Source organism: Ochlerotatus camptorhynchus, unplaced genomic scaffold, assembly GCF_037179485.1.
Source record: "Ochlerotatus camptorhynchus isolate MF236.1 unplaced genomic scaffold, CSIRO-AGI_Acam_v1.1 ptg000423l, whole genome shotgun sequence".
Lineage (NCBI taxonomy): Eukaryota > Metazoa > Arthropoda > Insecta > Diptera > Culicidae > Ochlerotatus > Ochlerotatus camptorhynchus.
Window position 1 is genome coordinate 1,272,415 of NW_027040909.1, and position 22,841 is coordinate 1,295,255.

A 22,841-nucleotide genomic window follows, 5' to 3' on the forward strand; every position below is an offset into this window, starting at 1 on the left:
TCTATGAGATTTTTCCAATTTCAAACACTTCAACCCTGACGAAATGGAAAATTCAAATGCACGTAATGACGTAGAACTTTTTCCCACCCAATTCCTCCGACCACAGCGCTAAAATCCCACCCACAAGGGAACGAGTGCTTTTAAAGTCGCTTTAAATTAAAATATAATGGGCAAATGGACAAATCACGACTCTAGAGACCCTGCTGTAAGTGCTGAACGGGGAGCACGCGTCACCATCCGGGCGACTGGCTGATTCTATGTAGCATCCATTAAAATTAAAATTAAACTTCCCATCGCATTTGTGAAATGTGACCGGATGAATAACAACATCACCCGGAAGAGGGGAGAAGGTGGAAAAAGGTACTTTTTTCCCACTGGTGTTGACCACCCATGATGCGAGCTGACGCTCGTGATGCAATTGAAGGATGGCGAAATGTTCATGACCCAACCAACCGGTAATCGATTAATCTACACGCAGGCACTGTCGAGTGCCGATGAGATGCTGACTTCATTTTGGGGAACCTTTTTTTTCTGCTGTCGTTCCATGCTACAGCTTCACAGGAAGTCAGCGTTGTGGAGCATAAACAAATTCCATTTTACGTACAGGAAATGAAAATTGCGCACCTAAATTTGTTGTGTGTGCTAGCTATGATGCAGGAAGTGTTCATGTTTTATAACAGTAGTTACTGGTAACAGGGTGAATTTGCTACGGAAAATTTACATTTTACAAAAACCCACAAAGTACGACTGTGACGCTAACAGTTTGACAGTTCTTTACTGAGTATCCAGTAAACCGTTTATGTTAGCTGAACTTTGCGGTCAAACATATCGTGTGTTAATATGCCAGCGGCGTTTGCGTCCCAGTGGGCAATCAGAAGTTGATAATGGAAGTGTTGAAAAAGACGGAATGCTGGAAGTGATTGACGCATCAAGAATCGAAGTACTTAAATTAAATTCTTAGGTAATTTTAGAGGATTTCAAAAGGAGTAGTGAAAAAAAAAACTTTAATACAAATTCTGAGGAGATTTGTATGGGGATCTTGAGGTAAATGACAGATGAACAGACACAGAGTTCTAAGAGTGTTCTGGGGATAATTTCAATCCTAGTGCGAAAGATTCTTCACATAGCTCCAACAAAATTGATTGCAAAAAATTGCTGAAAATTAAAATACTCCATGAGGCTTCTTAATAAAATTTCGAAAGATTTTTGTTGTTTTTAATAGAATTAAAAGAAAATTTTTAAACGAGTTTCAAAGGAAACTCCGAATAGGTTCACGGGAATTCTAAGAAGAATTCCAATCAAATTTTCAAAAGGAAATTCCCAAAAGAATTCAACGGTAATTATTACGCGGAGTCTTTTCTGGTTTATTTCAGAAGAATTCTATGATAACTCAGAGCAGAACTCCAAGTTCATTCTGGAATCCATATCATGAGAATTTTGAATAACGAAAATTAAAACCCCGGAAAAGAATAGTTCAGTTTCGGTTTTTACAAATATTTGATCCCAAAGTCCAGCATCTTCAATATTTTCTTTTAAGACCCATCTGACACTTTACACCTGAATTTGAAACGATAAAAATCAATTTTTAATATTGCTGAGTGATTTAATTCTTGATGACCGCATTTTGTCAACGCAACTGTTTGGCAGCCCGTACACTGTATTTCGAAATGATCGCAATCCTGTAAACAGCACCAAATCCTATGGTGGTGGCGTTCTTATCGCCGCGTTTTCACACTTGAATTGCTGCTTAGATCCTACACCTGTCTGTGATACTCTTGAACAGTTTTGGATCAAGATAAAAACTCCCACCGGTAACACTAGCTTCGGGGTGATCTACTTCCAACCGAATCGGAGAGCAAATGTTGCTGACATAAATAACCACGTTGACTCTATTGGAGCCATTCTCTCGAATCTTGAAGTATCGAATATCGCAATCTGGTTTGGTCTGATTCACTGAATGATCTTCCGGTCATAGATGTTCAGCAATTGTATCCAGAGTTGCGACCTATCACAATCACGATCGCCAAACAGCTGATGGTAGTAACATAGAGGTAACTCTAAGACTAGAAGGTCCCGAAATAACGTGCTCAAATTTTTGGCTCAGCTCTGGTACTCTCTTCGGTCCCAAGCTAATCGATTCACCCCTCGAAACATAGGAAAAACGAATAACCCCTCATTTCATCTGTCAAACTTTCATAGCGAATCAAAACAAACATTGCGTAGTACTAGAATTTCGACTAGAATGGGATACGTTAATCGTTTGCTTGGGACCAATAGGCTAGTCAAGTAGTGAGCCAATTTAAAATCGTTAGTTTCGTATTGATTGTTGGTAGTAAGGCTTTGTACATTCCTATCAATGAGCTCGTCGAAGCTCACTCCATGACCATCTATCAAGTTGACGAAAGAAGTAAAAAGCAACTGGTGAATGTCGTCTTCTGTTGTGATCCATCACCGATCTGGTCATTCCCGACCACGATGGTAAATGACAGGTGGGCAGGAACTCACAGTCTCCCAGTGTTGGTGAATTCTTTGCCGTTAATGTTCACGAAAAGTTCACTATTTTGCTATACAGAAATTCAAAACAAAAATTTTTATCTGCGGATTTGAACAGTTTTTGACCTGTTTCATACTACCGGAAGGTGTATGCTGGTCACAAATGCCGTGCCAAACTGATTTCCTACTCAATTAATCAATCTTTGATGTGAAATTCGCTAATAAACACGAGGCGCATTTCTTATAGCAAACATGCCATAACAAAATGGGCATGGTTCATTTATGTAAACAAACTAACACTTCTTCCGACTGTAGCACCTATGTATTTCCCATCGTGATTCCCGACAATCACGACACTCATCTGTGCTCGCTTTGAAGCAGTTGCTGCTTTGCTTGCTTATGTGAGTGTGTTGGTGAGTGAGCCCAACAGTTTCCGTTTCATGTTGCCTGCTTTGTTTGTAACTCACGATGATGCGAGATAAAAACTTCTTTTACCGATATGTGTGCTGAAAATACCTGGGCCGAGTGCACGATGGAAAATGAACAGGTGGGCAGGAACTCACAGTCTCCCAGTGTTGGTGAGTTCTTTGCCGTTAATGTTCACGAAAAGTTCACTATTTTGCTATACAGAAATTCAAAACAAAAATTTTATCTGCGGATTTGAACAGTTTTTGACCTGTTTCATACTACCGGAAGGTGTATGCTGGTCACAAATGCCGTGCCAAACTGATTTCCTACTCAATTAATCAATCTTTGATGTGAAATTCTCTAATAAACACGAGGCGCATTTCGTATAGCAAACATGCCATAACAAAATGGGCATGGTTCATTTAAGTAAACAAACTAACACTTCTTCCGACTGTTACACCTATGTATTAGCCGTCTCGGGCCGAGTGGATTCAAGGAGAAAGTCGACGTAGAGAATCTTGTCAGCGTTACTTAGGACCTAATCTTCAGATTGAATTGTTTTGCTTAGCTGTAGCAATTTTTTTAACTAGTTCGTAACAAAATTCTCTTAATTATATGTCTAGTAGGAGTTGGGCCGAATACTCACGGCTTACTCGAGGTTAGAGCGGTGCATTGTCGAAGGATAGGATCAGGGGAGGAGGTTGGGGGTAAGGTTTCGTTGTCTCATCAGAGCGTTGTCGCCAGTATGAACGGTAGTGCGGTTCTAGTTTGGTCTGGGGTTCGACCGGCTATGGTGACCAGTGGGCGACGATGAGACTCATCGAGACGGGGGGACAAGACAAACAAAAACTATTAAAGAGAGACAAAAGACAAAGGAATTAAATTCTTATGCTAGACATTTGAAGAAACACATAAACCGACTGCATAGCTGTAGTAATGTAAACAGAAAATCGATGAAGAGAATCGAACATTACAAGTAGACCCTTTTGAACACTCACTTTCGAATTTCAGAGCCTAGCGCTGAAAAACCTACTAAAATCTAAAATGTACTGAAATTATGTTTATTTCTGTTTGTTTATGATTGGACATTGATTTTACATTTTAATTGATTAGCCTACCCGGCTCTTCATCTTTGTTTAATTTGCTATCCTAAATTAATATTTTTGTTTTGCAACAAGTTTAAAGCATACCCCTTAAGGGGTGTGCTTTGTTTGAATTGGAAAAAAAAATGATAACCTACCTAGTGCACTGAAAAAACTCGACGGTACCTCTATTTATGCTAAGAGATAAGCATTGCAAGTCTCTCCTACTTGAAGAATTATGCAATCGAACGGCTGGCTATGCCTCGCCCCCATCAGCAAAAAAACTGGGGTTGTATAAACCGTTCTATAGCATAATTTTCCAAGTAGGAGGGACTTTCATAGCTAATCTAAAAGCATAAATAGAGGTACCATCTGATAATTTCAGTGCTTGTAACAGAAAACTGCAATCTGTGTAGAAAAATCCTTCTTATCACCACAGAAACACCCGGTTCCCGTTTTCTTATGCAAAATATTGAATGTCCGTCCACAAAACGCACAAAATCTTAAAAAAATCATGTTAAGATTTTTTTTTAATTCAATCAATAGATTAAATATTTAAATGGAGGGATTTCAAGCTAAAATGTACTGATCGCGAAATATTGATGATAAATACCGAAATTTTCCAACCCGTTTTGTGTGGTGTGCTGATGATTTTCAGTGTTGCTCAGTGGGAACATTCATAAATAACGTAGTAGTTGAGGGAGGAGAGGGGTTTCAGAAGTTTAGACCGGCCATGTATTAGGTGTATTGCAAAACACGCTCCGAGGGGGAAGGGGGGTTAATTGGTCAAAATATATACGTAATTTATGGATGGCCCTAATTTTACTTCCAAGGCTGCGTCGCAATGGGCGAGTTAAATTTATCTCGTGGTTAAAAGTGACAGATGAGTTATCGAATAACTCTGCTATACGAGCGTGGTTATTTCGGACCGAAGAAGTTAAATTTTGGTAACCGTGGCTGAGCTCTGTTTGAAAACTTATCAATTTCCGGGATTTTCGAACATTGAAAAAAGTAGAAGGGTATGTGCCTAGGGGCACGAACGGAAGCTTGACGTAGGACCGCTAGTGGGCGGAATAAATGTGAAGAGCATTTAGTTCTTTTAATTGATCAATTGTCGATTATCTCAACTCTTTCCGTTTTTGAATTGTAGGCGTACCAAATTTGTAGTAATCTTTTTCAAAGAGAAAGTTGATTAAGAGAATCAATCAAAATCACTTGCACCCCTGCTTCTAAGTTTGGTTACAAGATTACAACTCTGGATAGCATTTTGTGTGGTCGTTGGGGGCTTGTGGTTCTGAATATGGACAAACAAGCACAGATAAATTCTATTCCAACTCTTTACTGATGTAAGCTTAATGGCCCTGAAAAGGGTCGTTTTATTGAAGAGGACATCCATGGCCGCTTACGCTTGGCGTGTTTAGTGTAGGTGACAGCATCACGGACCTTATTTTCCAGGAACACCTTCAGCACACCTCGTAGATCAGACCGGAGATACGTTTGACACCACCACGGCGAGCCAGACGACCGATGGCGGTTATCTCGAAGAACTTTGCGATGACGCTTGGCGCCTCCTTTACCAGACCTTTTCCTTCTTTGCCACGACCAGTCAATTGTTGCTTGTTAAGTGTGAAGGAGTGGACTAGCCACCACCTTCCTACTGCTGCTATTACTGTTCACCACGCCGTCCGAAGCGAAAATGAGCTAATGCCATACAGCAGCGCTCTTTTATATCTTTTCAGGTTAAAGCAGAATGATGTGCAACCAAGTGGTATAAAAGCTATAAAGACTCCTCCCATTATGAGTAGTTTGCTATCAAGTAGAGACACTGGCTCTTTTCCTTTTGCGTACACGGCGAATGAGAACGACCCAAATTTGAGTTTAGTTCACTCATAATCGCCAAAAGTGCAGGAACTCAGCGATGAGTAAATTTGTCTCATGGTTTCCTGTGGAAAACCTAAAAAATCTGCCAGAAAATGAGGAAATTGACGAAAATTTTATTCAGTCTCGGAGTAGTACCAATAGACTGAGTGAATCCAATCTTTACTTTTCTCAAATTCGGGAATTTTTACCTGAAAATCTTGGAAAAACCTGGGAAAACATGAGGCAAATTTACTCATCGCTGAATTCCTGACTTCATTTCTTATTTCTAAGATGACTAAACTCAAATTTGGGTCGTTCTCATTCGCCGTGATATCACCTTGAAATATATCGGCACCGGTGGTTAGCGTGCTTACCTCTCATCCCAGCAGGCCTGGGTGCAATCTCAGTCGGCGCCACCGGCATGTTCTAAGGCATAACATCTCTGATCTCGCCTTCCTTCGGGAAGTAAAGCCGTTGGTCCCCGGTTGAGTTGATGGGTCGATTGGTAGGGTCCAGGTGTGGGAGCTGCCTCCCTGGCGTCGGTAGCATTGGATCTCAGTACGGAAAACAAATCTCGCGTCACTTTTCAATAGGTTCTATCTGCAATGATCGATTCTCTTCATCGACACTCTCTTTCGTAAATAACTCGGCTTCACAAATGTTTCCTGCCGTCTTCGTCGAATTAGATGCTAGATTGTTGCTTCTTCCATCGAAAATATCCGGCTGTGGCGATTCAAAGTTGATCAAGGTTGATCAAAATAATTTGTACCCCTGCTTTGATTACATGATCATTTTGTGTGGTCGTTGGTTCTGAATATGGACAAACAGGCAGATTAATTCTATTCCTACTCTTTACTGTAATAAGCTTGGTGGCCCTGAAAAGAGCCGTTTTGTTGCCAAAGTTGGTGATGATTTAACCTTCGAAACCAAACAGAGTGCGTCTCAGTCACTTCAAAACGTAGATGACATCCATGGCCGCTTACGCTTGGCGTGTTTAGTGTAGGTGACAGCATCATGGATCTCATTTTTCAGGAACACCTTCAGCACACTTCGTAAATCAGACCGGAGATACGTCAGACACCGCCATGGTGAGCCAGAAGACGGATGGTGGTTATCTTGAAGAATTTGCGTTTGGTTCTGAATATGGCGATGAGTGTGCAAAATATTACGCAATTCCATCCTCCCTATTCGCACGCGCCCGAGGATCGAAGGCGAATGCCACTTCGACTTATTTCGTCTACTGACTACTCTCTGACGACTGTGCTGGGGAAGCAGCATAAACATGTAGGTAATTGGTGGATTTGTTAACTAATTTGACGCTTTTGGACAATGCTGGACATTTACCAGTTTTTCAATAGTTTCTTGTTGAAAATCAACATTTGGAAGCAATGTTATCGATGCGTAGACATATTTCTGATCGATTGGTGATAAAATGATTGAAATTGAACCAGGGGCAGCTGAGTTATTAACGTTCAAAATCTTTCTTAATTTGTTACATGTTCTATTTTCGGTTTTCACAAAGTGTACCCCCATATAGAAATCAAAGACGTAGTCCTACGTCAATAACTTTCGAAATGTCACGATAAAAAACTCGGCAATTGGTAAACAGCCCACGAAGTATTTCTTGATTACATTTTCGAAGGAACGTATCAGCTTTTGTAAACAACGCATTTGATCGTCGATTTGGCGTAACTGGTAGCTCACTCACGCATGCTAACACTACCATGAGATAGAGGAAATTTTCCCCTACCATATATAGTGGTGTTACTATGTGGGGCGAGCTATTAGTTATGCCAAACCGACGATAAAATGCGTTGTTTACAAAAGCTGATATGTCCTTTCGAAAAGTAATCGAGATTTGAAGTTATGATTCAGCCAAGGAGCGCTTGTGCCATCGAGGCGACGCTGCTACCAGCAGCCAGTGATCGCGACGGGAACGACGCGCAAAGTTCGAGGTGCAAAACTCGAACACTGCGCGCTTGACAGGAACCGCCTTCCTACTGCTGCGACTACTACTGCTGCTGCTACGTGCTTACCCGCCGTCCGAAGCGAAAATGAGTGGAGGCACATTAGGAGCGCTGTTTTATAGCTTTTCAGATTCAAGCAGCACTATGTGCAACCAAATTATACGTGATCATGAGGAATAGGTTTGGGGAGAACGTTTATTTCATGAAAACTGTGATAAAATTATCACTTTTTATTTGTCCATTTCTAAAACAGTTTTTTATGAAAATTTGAAAAAGCATTTATTGCAACAGCTTACGAAAGGTATTTCCTATCGATTGGTGTATTTGGATTTTAATTTCATCTATAAATGACAAAGTTATAAGCGTTCAAAATCTTACACCTTTTCGTGGCGGTCGCAATTTTAGATTTTTGGTTTACCCCCAGTACCTTCCCGTAATACGTAGTCTACGTCAAAAAATGGATTGCCTGTGAAGATGCGTCTCAAAGACACGTGCACTAGTACGCAACAAGGAAAATGCAATCTTTTCGCGGAACAATGTGCAGATGCTCTTGTCTACCCATTGTCTGTTTTATTCAATGCTTCCTTAGAGCAATGTAAATTTCCCATTTGTTGGAAATTTTCTGTCATGTTCCCTGTGCACAAGAAAGGTGATAAGGCTGATATTGAAAACTATCGTGGAATCACATTGCTGTGTGCTAGTTCGAAGGTGTTCGAGATTATTGTAAATGATGCTTTGTTTGCCAGCTGCCAGCGCTACATTTTCAATGAACAACACGGATTCTTCCCAAAACGGTCTGTCTCAACGAATCTAGTTCAATTTCTCTCCACATGCCTGCGTAGCATGGATTGTGGTGCCCAAGTCGACGCTGTTTATACGGATTTTACAGCCACGTTCGATCGTGTTGACCATGGAATATTACTAGCTAGACTGGGAAAAAAAATGGCATGTCTCCTACTTTTTCCACATGGTTCAGATCGCACCTAACTAGTCGCACCCCAAGGAAGCAATCTAGGGCCATTGATATTCGTACTATTCATCAATGAAATCGAACTTATGCTGCCACCTGGATGCCAAATGTTTTACGCGGATGATGTCAAGATCTAAATGATAATTAGGAGTCTATTAGATTGTTTCGAGCTGCAGAGGATGGTAAACTGTCTGATGGTAAACACTTTGCCTTAGACGTCATTTCGAATAGAAATAACGAGTTCATGCTATGGTTTTGTGTACGTTGAACACGTCATTTTTATTTTTATTTGCAAGATTAGTACTGGCAGAATCTTTCCACAAATGTGAGAGATGGTCCATAACAAACAATTATTCAAACTTCATGTAAATCGGGAAGGTCCCGTCTATTCGCGATCAACTGCTCAATAGTCCAAATTTAAAATATTTACTGCACATATTGTTTAGACCTCCAACGCACGGTGTGTGTCTAAAAATTGTATGTGGAAATGTTGAGCTCTAACGTCTCGTTTGGGTACACATGTTGAATGCAAGTATGTTTCTGGAATTGAAGGTGGGCACTAGACTGATTCAAAATTTGAAATTTCTGCTCCACAACGCTCGGACGGTTCCAAATCGGGTCCTGATTAGTCTCTCAAAATTTGAACTTATTTAATAAGAAATTGACTTGGTACAAACTAGAAATACTCAGAGGGAGAGATAGGCGGGGAAAACAAAATACAATTCGGCAGCAGGGATTTGTTCCTAAATTATCTTGCAACCCTTGCTAGAAGCTAGCATTTCAAATGACTTTTATTTTTGATTCGATTTACGTGCAAAATAATATTTGATTGCATCGGAATATTTTGCACATTTCTTGGTGTCATTCATTAACCAAACGAATATTGTTTTTGGTTCCAAAAACTAGTTGAATTTGAGAAGCACACAAAACATAAAGGTGGTTGAATTTTTGTTCGATTGCAATACTCTCAAATTTATTCTAGTAAGAATAAGAAATCATCGGACAAATTCCAATTGGAATGTTCAATTGGCTCAGATTTTGACAGTTCATTTGGCTCAAAACATTCTCTCCGCCCACCTCTCCATCTGAGTATTTCTAGTACAAACCATTTGAAGTTTATATGGAAGTTACTTTTTTGTTCATATACATCTATCAATTCACCATATCGCTCTGATATGGACAACTTTGTTGGAAACAACTTTTTGATAAAATGAAAGTAACAAAAGTTATAAATGATTCAAGTCACTGGTGTCTTATGATTATGCTCAATCAACTGTTCAGCAGGCAGCATTGATGTGACTGGTACGTAGAATAGAGCACACCAATCATTGCTACAGAATCTAGTGTTGCCCACAAAACAGCTGCTTGATCATGCCATAAAATCATCATTCTCTTAAACAATTAATAACTATTTAATCTGGTGTATGGCTGACAAATAGTTTCGGGCAAAGTTGTAGCTGAGAAAATTTCCAATATGTATATTCAAAGAACTTTTTGACAGTGCAATATGGAAAAAAAGACTAGAAGACAATGAATAAAAAGTTTGTTTTTCTCATAGTAATTTCCATATAAACTTCAAATGGTTTGTGCCAAGTCAGATTCTAAAAAATTAGTTCAATTATTCGGAGGCTAATCAGGACCATTTTATTAGCACTGTCGAATGAAAAATTCAAATTTTGCATCAGTCTAGTGGGCACTCTCTATATCGGTGGAAACCACTGCGCGAGTATCCAATTCCCGTTTAATGAACGACATGTTTATTTAATAATTTTGATTTTCAACACAGCGTCGATGATCGGAGGGCACGAGGAGACGGTGCTCTATTTGCTAAATTTAGCCACGTGTGTTTGAAAATTATTTGACATCGAACTAAAAATACGAGCTAATGGAGACGACGTTGTCATAGTGAATTTGATCTGATCTGATGCTTTATAGGTTGCCTACGCTGTTGACTATTGTTGATTGTGATGTCAAACAATGCACCAAGTGATACAAAGCAAAACAAATCAAATGATATAATATTGTACTCGTATACAGAAATTGTTTAACACCAACGACCAACATGAGTGATTTGATCATCGTCAAATTTAAATTCCAACAAAACTGACTGGGGTGTTTCTAGGTGAGACAGTAGCTTGACATGCATAACCTTCGACGATGACGTTTACGCACGCAGCATTGCGGCTCCTGCATATAAAATTCGAACCTTACTACGAAATAAAAGTAGAAATCAGTACCAACAGTTCAAATGGGCGAAACTGACAAATGTAAACAAAATTATTTTTTATAGAAATAGACAGCAAGTGTTCCATAAAATATCACAAAAAAACATGTTTTATCACCCTTAATTAACATCAACAAAAAAGGATTAACTGATTTTTTGTTTTATACTATAGTGAAGTTAATTTCTGCCTCACGGTTTGTCCGCAAACAGCGAGGGCAAAACTTTTTGTTTGGTTTTGCGTATTTTTGTTAGCTTTCATGCGAATATTGCATTTTTTTTTGAGTGGGACATTTCGCCGAAGGACGTTTTGCCGAAGGACGTTTCGCCGAAGGACGTTTCGCCGAAGGACGTTTCGCCGAAGGATGTTTCGCCGAAGGACGTTTCACCGAAGGACGTTTCGCCGAAGGACGTTTCGCCGAAGGACGTCTCGAAAAAATATTAAGAAGGTTCAGTTTTTTCAACCTGGCAAACTATTCAAATGTAATGATTCCTTCTTTTGAACATGAGCAGTTCTTTCGAGTTGTACTGATTTCAGAAATTTTCAAATACAGCATACCTCGATATACCGTAACTTTCACTTTTGATTTTGATCGTCGATTTCTCGCAAACGATCAACAACACCATCGGACACATGAGAAAATCCCCCATCTATTGGTAATGTTGATTTGTATGATTGAAATGTTATTTGCGAAACATCAACGATTGAAGTCAAAAGTGATAGTAACGTTATATCGAGGTATACGTGTAATAGATATTTTAGATTTATAGAAATGCTTCCTTTTTTTAAACATGAGCAGTTCTTTCGAGTTGTACGGATTAAGGAAATTTTTCTTTCGAGTTGTAAAATTCTGCGAAATGACCCATGAATATTATCTATTAATTCACCCAAACTCACTCACAAGCTTGTCCACAATATTCACACTTAGACATTACTACCGACTTCGGTAATTTTTTACCGCACTTTCAACACCTGCACGGGAAAAAAAGAGTTCCCATATTCGTGAACCACAGCCGTGAACCATAGTTCACGGTGTATATTTGAGAAAATTTTGTTCTGGATAGTTGGCCGTGATTTTTAGTTCACGGTCCGTTCCCGTTTTTGGGAACGGATTTTTTTCCGAGTGAACGTTCGGTGAAACTTTGACCCTTATCTCAAAAGCTGGTTTACTAAATTTTAATTGCAAAATACTGTCAACCTTATTTAAATAATTGAGTTTTGGCCATTGTGGTAAAGTTTTCTGTGTTTTGAACTTAAATGCCTGATTTGTACCGAACAGTTCAGCTGTTGAACGTTCGGTAAAAATTACCGAAGTCGTTAACCGTTTCTAAGTGTGTTGGAAACCATAGGAACCGATTCAGTTATCCTGCCTCCATGGTTCTAAATTAACGATAATAAATCGTGCTATCGACGTAAAACAGGACCAGCTGATTTCTGATGGCTGAAACAAAAATAAAATCAACGCAATCAGCATCCTTCCCTTGATCTTTTCCATTGCATACCCCACTTACCGAGAAGCAATTTCTTGCTGAAAAGTAGCCGCACACAAGTGGCCTACGTTTGATCTTGTACGTTCAGTTTCTATAATTTTTGCACGTTCATTACCGCTGAGACTTCCATCAGAGACGATGGTGGTTATTTTTTTGTTTTTGTTTTCACAACCGTTCAAATTCTGCATTTAATTAAATTAAAGGAAACGAAAGAAACCCAAGATAGTAAATTTCTGCAAAAGGCCGCAATTGAAAACCGATAAACAATAAGGCGCTCCCAGTGGGGCGAAAATTACAGTTAGTCAAACAAAACGTGCGAAACCAAAGGGCGTAATCGAAGCTGCTGAATACAAAGGGCTAAAACCACAAAATAAAAATCTATACTACTGTAAACTGATTAACAATGACCAACACAAGCTGAACGGTGAAAAAAAAACCTGCACTGCTAACTGACTTAAAATAAATACATATTTTCCCTTCGAACATTCTGCCAGCGTTTTTCACAGTTCGACATTCATTGTTAGTTTCGCCCTTTTGAAATGTTGATGCCAAAACAGATGAATCCAGCCTATGTCCTCACTTTTGTTAACGTCAACGATCTTCATGCTGCATTGACAGTGAAATGGAGCATATCGTTTGGCAAGCGTTTATAAATGCTCTTTGCCAGAGGGTTGCTTTCAGTTTGTTGGAGCTGGATATTATAGCAGAACCGTTCCGAAAAAGCAAAATTCCCATACATTCAACGCCCTCGGAATGCCATTACCATGCTGTCAAACTCAGCCGAATGTTATGTTTATTTCAATTTATTAAATGGATCTTTTTATCCTCCGATGTGAAAAGGAAAGCTTTCTTCGTTTTTTTTTTTTACTATGATAAACATTTGCCGACTGGCCTCTGGGCTTGGCGAAATATATACACCTGGTACCTGTAACATGTTTGCTTTTAATTCGAGAGGTGATTTTTCCGAGTCACTCTGCACACTGCCAGCACCCCCCGACAGAGCAAGTGAAGAAAAAATCAAACCGTTATGCGAACTTCATTTGGATCTCAATGTGATTCTTCCCGGGTTTCCATCCTTGGTGTAATTTGTATTTATAAACATTTCAATCTACCTCGGGTGTCTTCTTGTGCGATAATTAAATTGCTACCGATGAAATTTGCTAAGCCATCATTATTTACATGGAGATGAGTGAACTCTACGATTTTACGTTTGATGGTCCCACACTAATTGGTTTTGCTGTGGTAGGCACGTCAAACAGCTCTGTACTCAGTAACATACATATGTACTCAAAAAACCTTATAAGGATGAGCGATAGGTAAGTTGAACGCTTTTAAGTTGAACGCATTGGAGTTGACGATTAGGTTTGAACACAATTAACAGCAATGCTTACATGACAACGTGTGCTAATGGGCATAACTAGGAGATCATCCAGTTTATATGACGATATTCAGATATAAATATTAACGTGATTTACATTTTTGCAAGGAGAACATTCATTTTAATTAGGGGAAACGCTCCTATAGTTGTGGTACGTTAGAACAGTTAGATTACTATAGTTGTGCATGGAGACTTAATACACAACTATAACGCTGCTAACGTACCGCAACTATAAGATTGTTTACCCTAGTAAAGAATTTCAAAAAAATTAATCTCCAAAAATCAGCCTTTCGACCAATTATCTTCAAACCTTCATGATAGCCAGATGTGTCTATTTTTTATAATTCGCATCAATTTATCTTCTTCTTCTTCTTGGCATTTTAAGCTTATTGCATTTGGCATATTTGCTTATCGCGTGCCCTCAACTTAGTGTTCTAGATGCACTATTAATTGAGAGCTTTCGTTGCCTGTACCATTTTTGCATTAGTATAATTGTGTGGCAAGTACAATCATACTCTATGCCCAGGAAAGTCAAGAAATTTTCCAACCCGAAAAATTTCTAGACCGGACCGGGAATCGAACCCAGCATGGTCTTGCTTTGTAGCTGCGCCTTTACCGACTGAGCTAAGGGAGGCCCCTCGCATCAATTTATGTATATATTATTTATTTCGTCAACCCACGTAGACTAGTACAAATACATATACAGTTTTTTCTTCTTAACAATAAAAAAAAATCTTTGCAAAAAAAAGTATAGAGTACAATTTTGTCTTAAATAAAAATTAAGCAGTGTCTGGTTTCGTAATTTTCTTCTTATGAGTTAAAATTCCGTATGGAGTAAAAATATTGTTGTAGCTTATCCCGATACATTCCCAAGTAACAATTTGATGCTTAGTGTTGATTCAAAGATTTTAATTCAGCCTTAATTTGAATATTTTTTGTACATATACCACGTTAACCTTTGCTCAGCTTTTAAACATCTAAATCGGGCGATTTTAATCAGCCGAAAGCTTAACACACAAATCATAAGCTTTTTAAGGCATTAAATAACAGTCTTTTCCAACTCTTGTTCTTACCTTCTACTGTTATTTAAAAAAAACTGGAATGGAAGACCACTTCATATCTAATATTTTTTTTATGGGACTGCTTTACCTGCTGACTAATTGGATTTACATATTTATATTGATATTATAAGTATAAACATTACCTTTACATTTTGGGTTCAGAACCAGCAGTCACTGATTCACATGTGTCAACCATACCTACTGGACCACGTAAGAATACACACTTAGATTTTTTTACAGGAGTCAGTATTTTTTTACTGGATTTTTGGATTACTGAAAAACTCGGTTAAAATTCAAATGACTGTTATTCGTAAAGATTGGATAAAATCAAAAAAAAAATTTCACAGATTTTTTAAATTTTACTGAAGAGTTCCGCAATTCAAAAACTCAGTAAAAATTACTGACTTGATAAGTGTGTATGTATGCAAAAGGTATGATCATTAACTTGAAGCACGTCAAATTTAAGTTGAGTAATAGCAACCGGAAGAATATTATACAGCAATACAGAATTTAAACAACAAATGGTGACAGTAAAACATTCCTCTCATTTTCAAGAGCAGATAACACAGTGTGGACACAATTACGTAGATGCTGAAAATCGGTATTCGGTGCCATTTGTAGGCCATCATCTTCTGAAATCGGAAGCCACCATCTTGAATTTCAAGATGGCGTCGGGCATCGATGTCTGGCTTCTAGATGTCACTCCGATTCCAAAAAAACCCACATTGATCGGTATTTGACAGTATTTCACAGTTTCTCTGAACCAAAGCCACCATCTTGGATTTAAAGACGGTGTGACATCAATTTTCGGCATCCACGCCTCATCTCTATTCTGAAAATAACCATATTTTAGGGTATTTGAGACTTTTTCGTAAATCGGAAGTCCCCGTCTTGGATTTCAAAATGGCGTCGGATATCGATTTCCGGCCTCTAGACGCCATCCCAATTCCAAAAATACCTATATTGATGGGTATTTGACAATATTTCCCATTTGCTCTCAAATAGGAAGCCGCCATCTTGGATTTGTAAATAACGTCGCATATCAATTTTTGATCTGTAGACTTTATACTGATTACAAAAATGTCAATATTGATGTGTATTTGTCTGTATTTCCACTTTTTCTTAAGTCGAAAGCCGCCATCTTCGATTTCAAATGGCGTCGGATATCGATTTTCATCCTCTAGACGTCACCCCGATTAAAAAAATACACACATTGATGGGTAAACAAGCCACCGACAATGATAAATTTGACATCCACGTGCACAGATCTATGCGCATACGCTTAAATGAACCGAGTGAACAATCAACAAAAGTCATAAAAACTGCGCGAGTTTGGATCGAACAGCTTCGCTTCACTGCAAAAGTAAGTTCATTTGACAATGAAAGAAGAAATGAACACGAGTCAAGCCAACACAAACAGCATGAAAACTGATCGAAAGTGGTTCTGTTGATGTTGACAGAGAAGACATAATGACTTTCAATTGAAAGTGATGGTTTACAGCTTCATCGTTTCTTGACGATTTTCGATTGAAAGTGACTTTGTGGGGCCCTGATGTTTATAAGCATGCAGCGTGCTTCATATGATGGAAGAGGAAATGATGTCTAACCTAATTTACGAAGGGCGTATTATAGACATTGTGTTTGTACTGATTCTAATCTTTCTTCGTGCGTAATTGAAAAAGAAGACCATACAATGCTGCAATATTCCAGTGTTTACCTCACATAGGCAATCTGGGCAGTCTGAAACGCGCAAAAAATGGTCAACTGCAAATCGGTGTATTTCTGTTAAAAATGCATAAAAAACCTGAAATGCTGCATTTGGAAGTTGAGTGTATATAAAACGGTTGCTATGATGAGTTTTCACCGTTTTCTCTCCAGTTTTCAAAATGACGTCCAAGCAAGAGTAGCAGCGTGTCAAAATTTTGCTCGCGCAGCAAGAGAATCCGACGTTCTCACACGCCAAGTTGGCAAAATTGCTGGATGTCGTTGGAAAATTGTCAGATTTTAATTTGGTTTTTACGTAATTAAAGAAGTTCTTTGGACAGAACTTTATTTCAAATTCAGTTTTTGAGTTATATTCTTCAAATGCATTAATAGCTTCAGTTGATCGCATATGTCCATATAGATTGATAAATTATCACTACTATTAAGTTTTTTTTTATGGGCTTTTTGATTTTGATTTTTCAAATATTTCTGTTCAAAAAACGTCTACAGCAATTTTGACATTTCCCCATTCCTAAAAATTAATTTCCAATTGACATTGTTTAATTTAAATTTTATTTATGCGTAGTCTGCTAATTTTTCAAAGACTTCTTCGTATTCGCAGTCGTTGGGTCTTTGATTTTCATGCACAAATAAAAAATATTCAATTGCTCTGTGAAACGCTTCATTTTTTCACAATGGATTTAATGATTTAGTCACACAGAAATCTTCATAAATATGCCTTTAAAAAAATCCAAACATCAAATTTGTTGGTCTTTAAGGTGATCAATTTGGTTCAAGCCTAAATTAGCAGAATGCAATGTTTCATTATACTCAACGACTGGGAGTAAACTACTTTCATTTTCAGTCCAGAAGGAATTCAGCATGGCGTTGATTAAATACTCCATAGATGTGAATTTTAACCCCAGGAGGAAGCTCATATATAAATTGATCAGCATTTCATAAGTGTTTTTATGAGCATGGTCTGGTGGAAAATACACTGAGGCGAACACATCCAAATGCAAAATTCCCACACTTACCTATTTACAACTTCCATAATATATTGTACATCGTCAGAACCGATGAGTCCGTGCAGTCGGAGTCGTGCAGTCTGAGTCGTGATACCCTGAACACGTCATTAAGCTCTCTTTTATGGTTATTTTTATAAGGGTATTTTACTGCTTTCCAGCAACAAAAATAAGTTTACTGATTTCCAGCACTCCAAACCAAGCGTTTCCAGTGAAAAATCGTTTTGCTAGACATTTTTCAGCAATTCAAATTTGCTGCAAGGCGGATTCATAATTGGGTATGTAGAATCATGGTACCTTTCATTTGGTGGTTTTTGCGTTCAATTCGGTAGAGTAGTTGCCGAGAAATACGTTTAAGAAAATTGTGTTACGCGCTCTCACACACCAATACACAGACCGGCATTTTCGAAACCTGTCAAGCTGAGTCGATTTAAAGGCTATTAGAAAAAATATCGATGTTTTTTTTTAAGTTAAGAAAACATAAATCTCAAAAACGTGAAAAAAAAGAGTTGTTATTTTTATTTATTTTGTTTTTTCATCGGACTTAACGTGTCTAAATGAAGCCTGATGGGGAAAAGCCTAGAAAAGGCGTAAAAACCCCATATCTTTTCGAAATACATGAATCACAATAATACAATACAATTCAAACGAACATTAATCAAGTCTATAGCATAAAAAAAGTTATCCTCCTATGGCATAGAGTTGTCCGTGAAGCAGGTAGAAGTCCTCGTCATGCAGTTGAACCGGAAACAAAAAAATAAACAGGTAGCACAATCCTTCACGTGTACATTAAATGGACAGCTACTCACTTTCTCAGAAGTCTGCGTTGAATACGGTGACGAAAGATTTCCGCTGCACAGTTGAATTCGAAAACTCGTAAAACTCGTTGAAACGCCCAGACATGAACCGTATTGGGCCATGCAAGCTGTAGTTCGCAGCATGAGGTCCAAGATGCAGGAAACTCCTCGACCGAAGAACTCGTTCGGGTGCGTAGATTTCGAATTCAGCCAAGATTCCTGGAGAGTCGATATCACCAATAAGTACTTTCGCTGCGAACACGGCCTGATTAATCGTCCGCCTATGATCTAGTGTTTCAAGACCCAGGAGTTGACAACGATCTTCGTACGGCGGAAGGTTCACAGGGTCAATCCAAGGAAGGTGACGAAAGACATACCGAACAAATTTCCTTTGAACAGATTCAATCCTCGCTATCCAAACTGCTTGATACGGACCCCTGACTACCGAGCTGAATTCCAAGATCGATCGCACTAGAGAGCAGTATGGAGCTTTTAGACAGGCAGGATCGCGAAACTCGTCAGCGATCTTGAAAATGAACCCGAGTTGCCTATTAGCTTTCGCAACGATGCCCGAATATTGAAGATTGAATGTTAAGGCGCAGTCCAGCGTGATTCCTAGGTCACGAACATTGTCCACACGTTGCAGAAGTTGGTGATTTATCGTATAGTTGAATGCCACTGGTTTCAGCTTGCGATGAAATGAGATAATATTACATTTTTGTACATTCAACGTGAGATAGTTTCTTGAGCACCACTCTTCGAAAGTATCGATTAGGTGCTGAAGCCGTAAGCAATCGGCGAAGCTACGAACAATCACATAGATCTTCACATCATCCGCGTAGAACGATCGGCAACCAGTTGGGAGGATCAGTTCGGCCTCATTCACAAAAATCGAGAATAGCAATGGTCCCAAGTTGCTACCTTTAGGAACACCGGAGCTGTTTGTCAATTAGTCCGATTGCTCTGATCCGATTCTAACACAAAGTTCCCGATTGGTCAGATAGGACTTGAACCAACGAGTTAAACCCGAGGATACACCGAGTTTTTCAAGTTTAGCTAGCAGTATGGGATGGTCGACCAGGTCGAATGCAGCCTCAAGATCTGTATATACAACGTCCACCTGCGCTCCAGCTTCCATACTCCGAAGACATAAAGAAATGAATGGAGCTAGATTTGTTGAAACTGATCTCTTGGGATAAAAACCGTGTTGGTCAGGAGAAATGTAATTTCTGCAGCTAGAGAATAATGCGTCGTTGATGATGATTTCGAAAACTTTAGAGCAAGCACTGAGTGATGTGATCCCTCGGTAATTTTCGACGTTTCTCTTGTCTCCTTTCTTGTAGATCGGGAACATGAATGACGATTTCCAACGCGTACGGAACTCCCCATGCTGTAATGAAATATTGAACAGCTTCGAAAGCGGTGTTGTAAGCTCTGAACAGCATCGCTTCAGGATGCTTGAGGGGATCCCGTCAGGGCCAGCAGCATTAGAAAATTTCAGCTTCTTGATGGCGAATTCGACGAGGTCTACTGTAACCAAGGTAATCGAAAAATTCAAAGCATCACCGGGAGTGTCCCTCACCGCTTCAGCAACTTGGGACAACGAAGCCGTAGTGTCATTGAAAATGCTTTTGAAATGTTCTGCCAGAAGATTGCATTTCTCAAGGGAATTGCTGGCGATTCTATCACCCAAGTGAATTTCGACTGGTAGCCCCTCCTCGTTTCGTTTGGTATTCGCGAATGAGAACTGCTTTGGATTAAGTCGTAAATTAGCCTGCACACGCCTTGTGTAGCTCTTGTAAAGAATGCGGTTATATGTGCGATATTCGTTGCTCGCTGTTGAAAATAATCGTTTGATGAATGGATTACGAGTACGACAGTATTTACGGAAGACCTTCGATCTCAGACGCTTTAAATTCCGTAGTCGAGCATTGGACCATATGGGTTTGGGAGAGGGTCTCCTCAATGGGACAGAATCAGTTATTGCCCGGCCAACGACCTCAGCGAAGTAGTTGATGGCTTCATCAATAGATGAACACGTGTCAAGGAACTGCCAATCTGCCTGGACACGCGAGTGACTCAGCGCGACGAAATCTGCTCTACGAGAGTCGAGCTCATGTACATAAACAGGGGGTTATCTTAGCGAACAGGAACAGATAGGTTGATGGAAACTTCCAACGCAGGATGATTGGTGTCGATGCCAATCAAAGGCTCTGGGGCTTCTAGGATAGAACATTCCAGTCCTGCATTCGCCAGAACGAGATCAAGCAGCCGAGAGTTGCTATTCAGTATCGAGTTGATTTGCGTTAAGCCATACAGGTTGAAACCATCAAGGAGAGCACAGCATGATGCGGGCATGTTCGAGCGAAGAAAATCAATGCCAGGAAGATCGTTTGCAGGAACGTTCCATGAGAGCCCAGACTGATTGTAGTCACCAAATATCAGTACTAGGTCGTTTTGTTCTAGTCGAGAGAACACGGTACCAATCGAACTGATGTGGTTTGCAATGCTGCTCGAATCAGATTTACGGTCTGGAGGTAGATACATAGCGCCAATACTTATTGATCTACGAGGCGTCGTTATCTTGACCCACAGCTGCTCTAGAGAAGTGCAAACTGGAGCAGGATCGATGCAGGAGCTTAGGCGTTTGGATACCGCAATCAAGACGCCTCCCCCACGCGATTTGGTACTATTCTGGTGGTTGCGGTCGTTTCGAAATACCGTGAATAGAATGCCAAATAATTGAGATGAATTAATGCGGTCATCGAGCCAAGTTTCCGTAAGACTATGACATCGTAGTCAGAGTCAACGGCAGTCAGGAAAAAATCATAAATCTTTGTTCGCAGGCCACGAACGTTCTGGTAATACACCAACAGGCGGTCGAACGAAGTCGGTTGAAGGTCTGATGATCGATGGTGGTACTCTGGAACACAGAGACGGATCAGGAGAAGAACTGTTTTCAACAAACGCATACTTGCCTGATGTAGAAGGTTGGAAAACCCCTTCACCATTCTCAACCACAGGGCCAGAACGACTACGATGACAGGAATCAGCAAGCGCGACTGGGTTGAGTGGCTCATGGGCTTCCTTGAGGCAGCAGGCAACGCGTTCTGGTCTGGGATGTTCCAAAACGTGGCGAGCAAGATCCGGTGCAGTGCTGTATGTCCCATCGATAATGTGGGATTTGAAGCCATCGGAGTATGACGTTTCAGTCGAAAATTTGAAAAAAGTGAAAATTTATTCCACCATTATTCGATTTGACAGAACCAGAGTACCAGAACTTTCAGGGTACATTGACATTACACTGGAGCTGCCAAACATCAGGGAGGCTTGAATTTCTTGTCTGGGTATTTTAAAAACTTAGCGAACTTGGAAGGGTAAGCGGCGCCGGTGGTGTAGTGGTAAGCGTGATTACCACTCGCCCAACAGACCGGGGTTCAATCCCAGTTGGTGCTGCCGGATGTTCTGAGGCATAACATCTCTGATCACGCCTTCCTCCGGAAGGGAAGTAAAGCCGTTGGTACCCGATTCATGAGTAAGATAGGTCGATAGTTAGGGTCCAGGTGTAGGAGCTGCCTCCCTGGCGTCGGTAGCATTGGTGCTCAGAACGGAAAACAAGATCGACGGAAAAAAAATCGAGGAAAAAAAACTTGGAAGCGTCTTAAAAGCACCTTCACATCACATCATTCGGATATATGAAAAAATCCTATTCCAAAATATTTAACGACTCAAGAAACTATCGAAATTGCCCTTACTCATCTTATAAAAGCAGGACTTCGACATTACATACTGTTTGCACCCTATTCAGCAATTTAATGTAATGCTCTTTTCATTAAATAAATTTCACAGCTTGGCAAACAATTTCCTCCCACGCATACGCAAACAAATTATTCGCACACCCCAACCACGGGAGCAAACGTGAACATAAAGAGTACTAAAGAGTGGTAAACCAGCTTTTCCAAGAAAGTCGCGAAAAATCTCATCCCGTTAACCAAAACCCTGAGGCAGGTAAGATGGAATACTACGAAAAAAGCATACAACCCTCTTCCGCCGTACGTGTTTCGATGACTTAATTTCGGATGAATAAGTCATGGACAAGCTAAACACTGATATTGATAGACGGGGATCGGGCGTGAAATTCAAGCAAATTTCCACACCCCAACATAGCACTTCCACTGTCTGTCTCATTCTCTCTCTTTCTCCAAATGTGCTGTGGGTTCACACCAGCTAAAAGCAAACTTTGCCTTCGTCTCCGTCAGGGCATCCTTTTCAATTTGGATTTTAGAGAAAACACGACGAGCTTATCCTGAAAACTGACCCGACCTGCCCTTTTCCACTCGTGCTTCCCTAATATTCCTTCAGTGCAGTGCACTCCACGGAATCG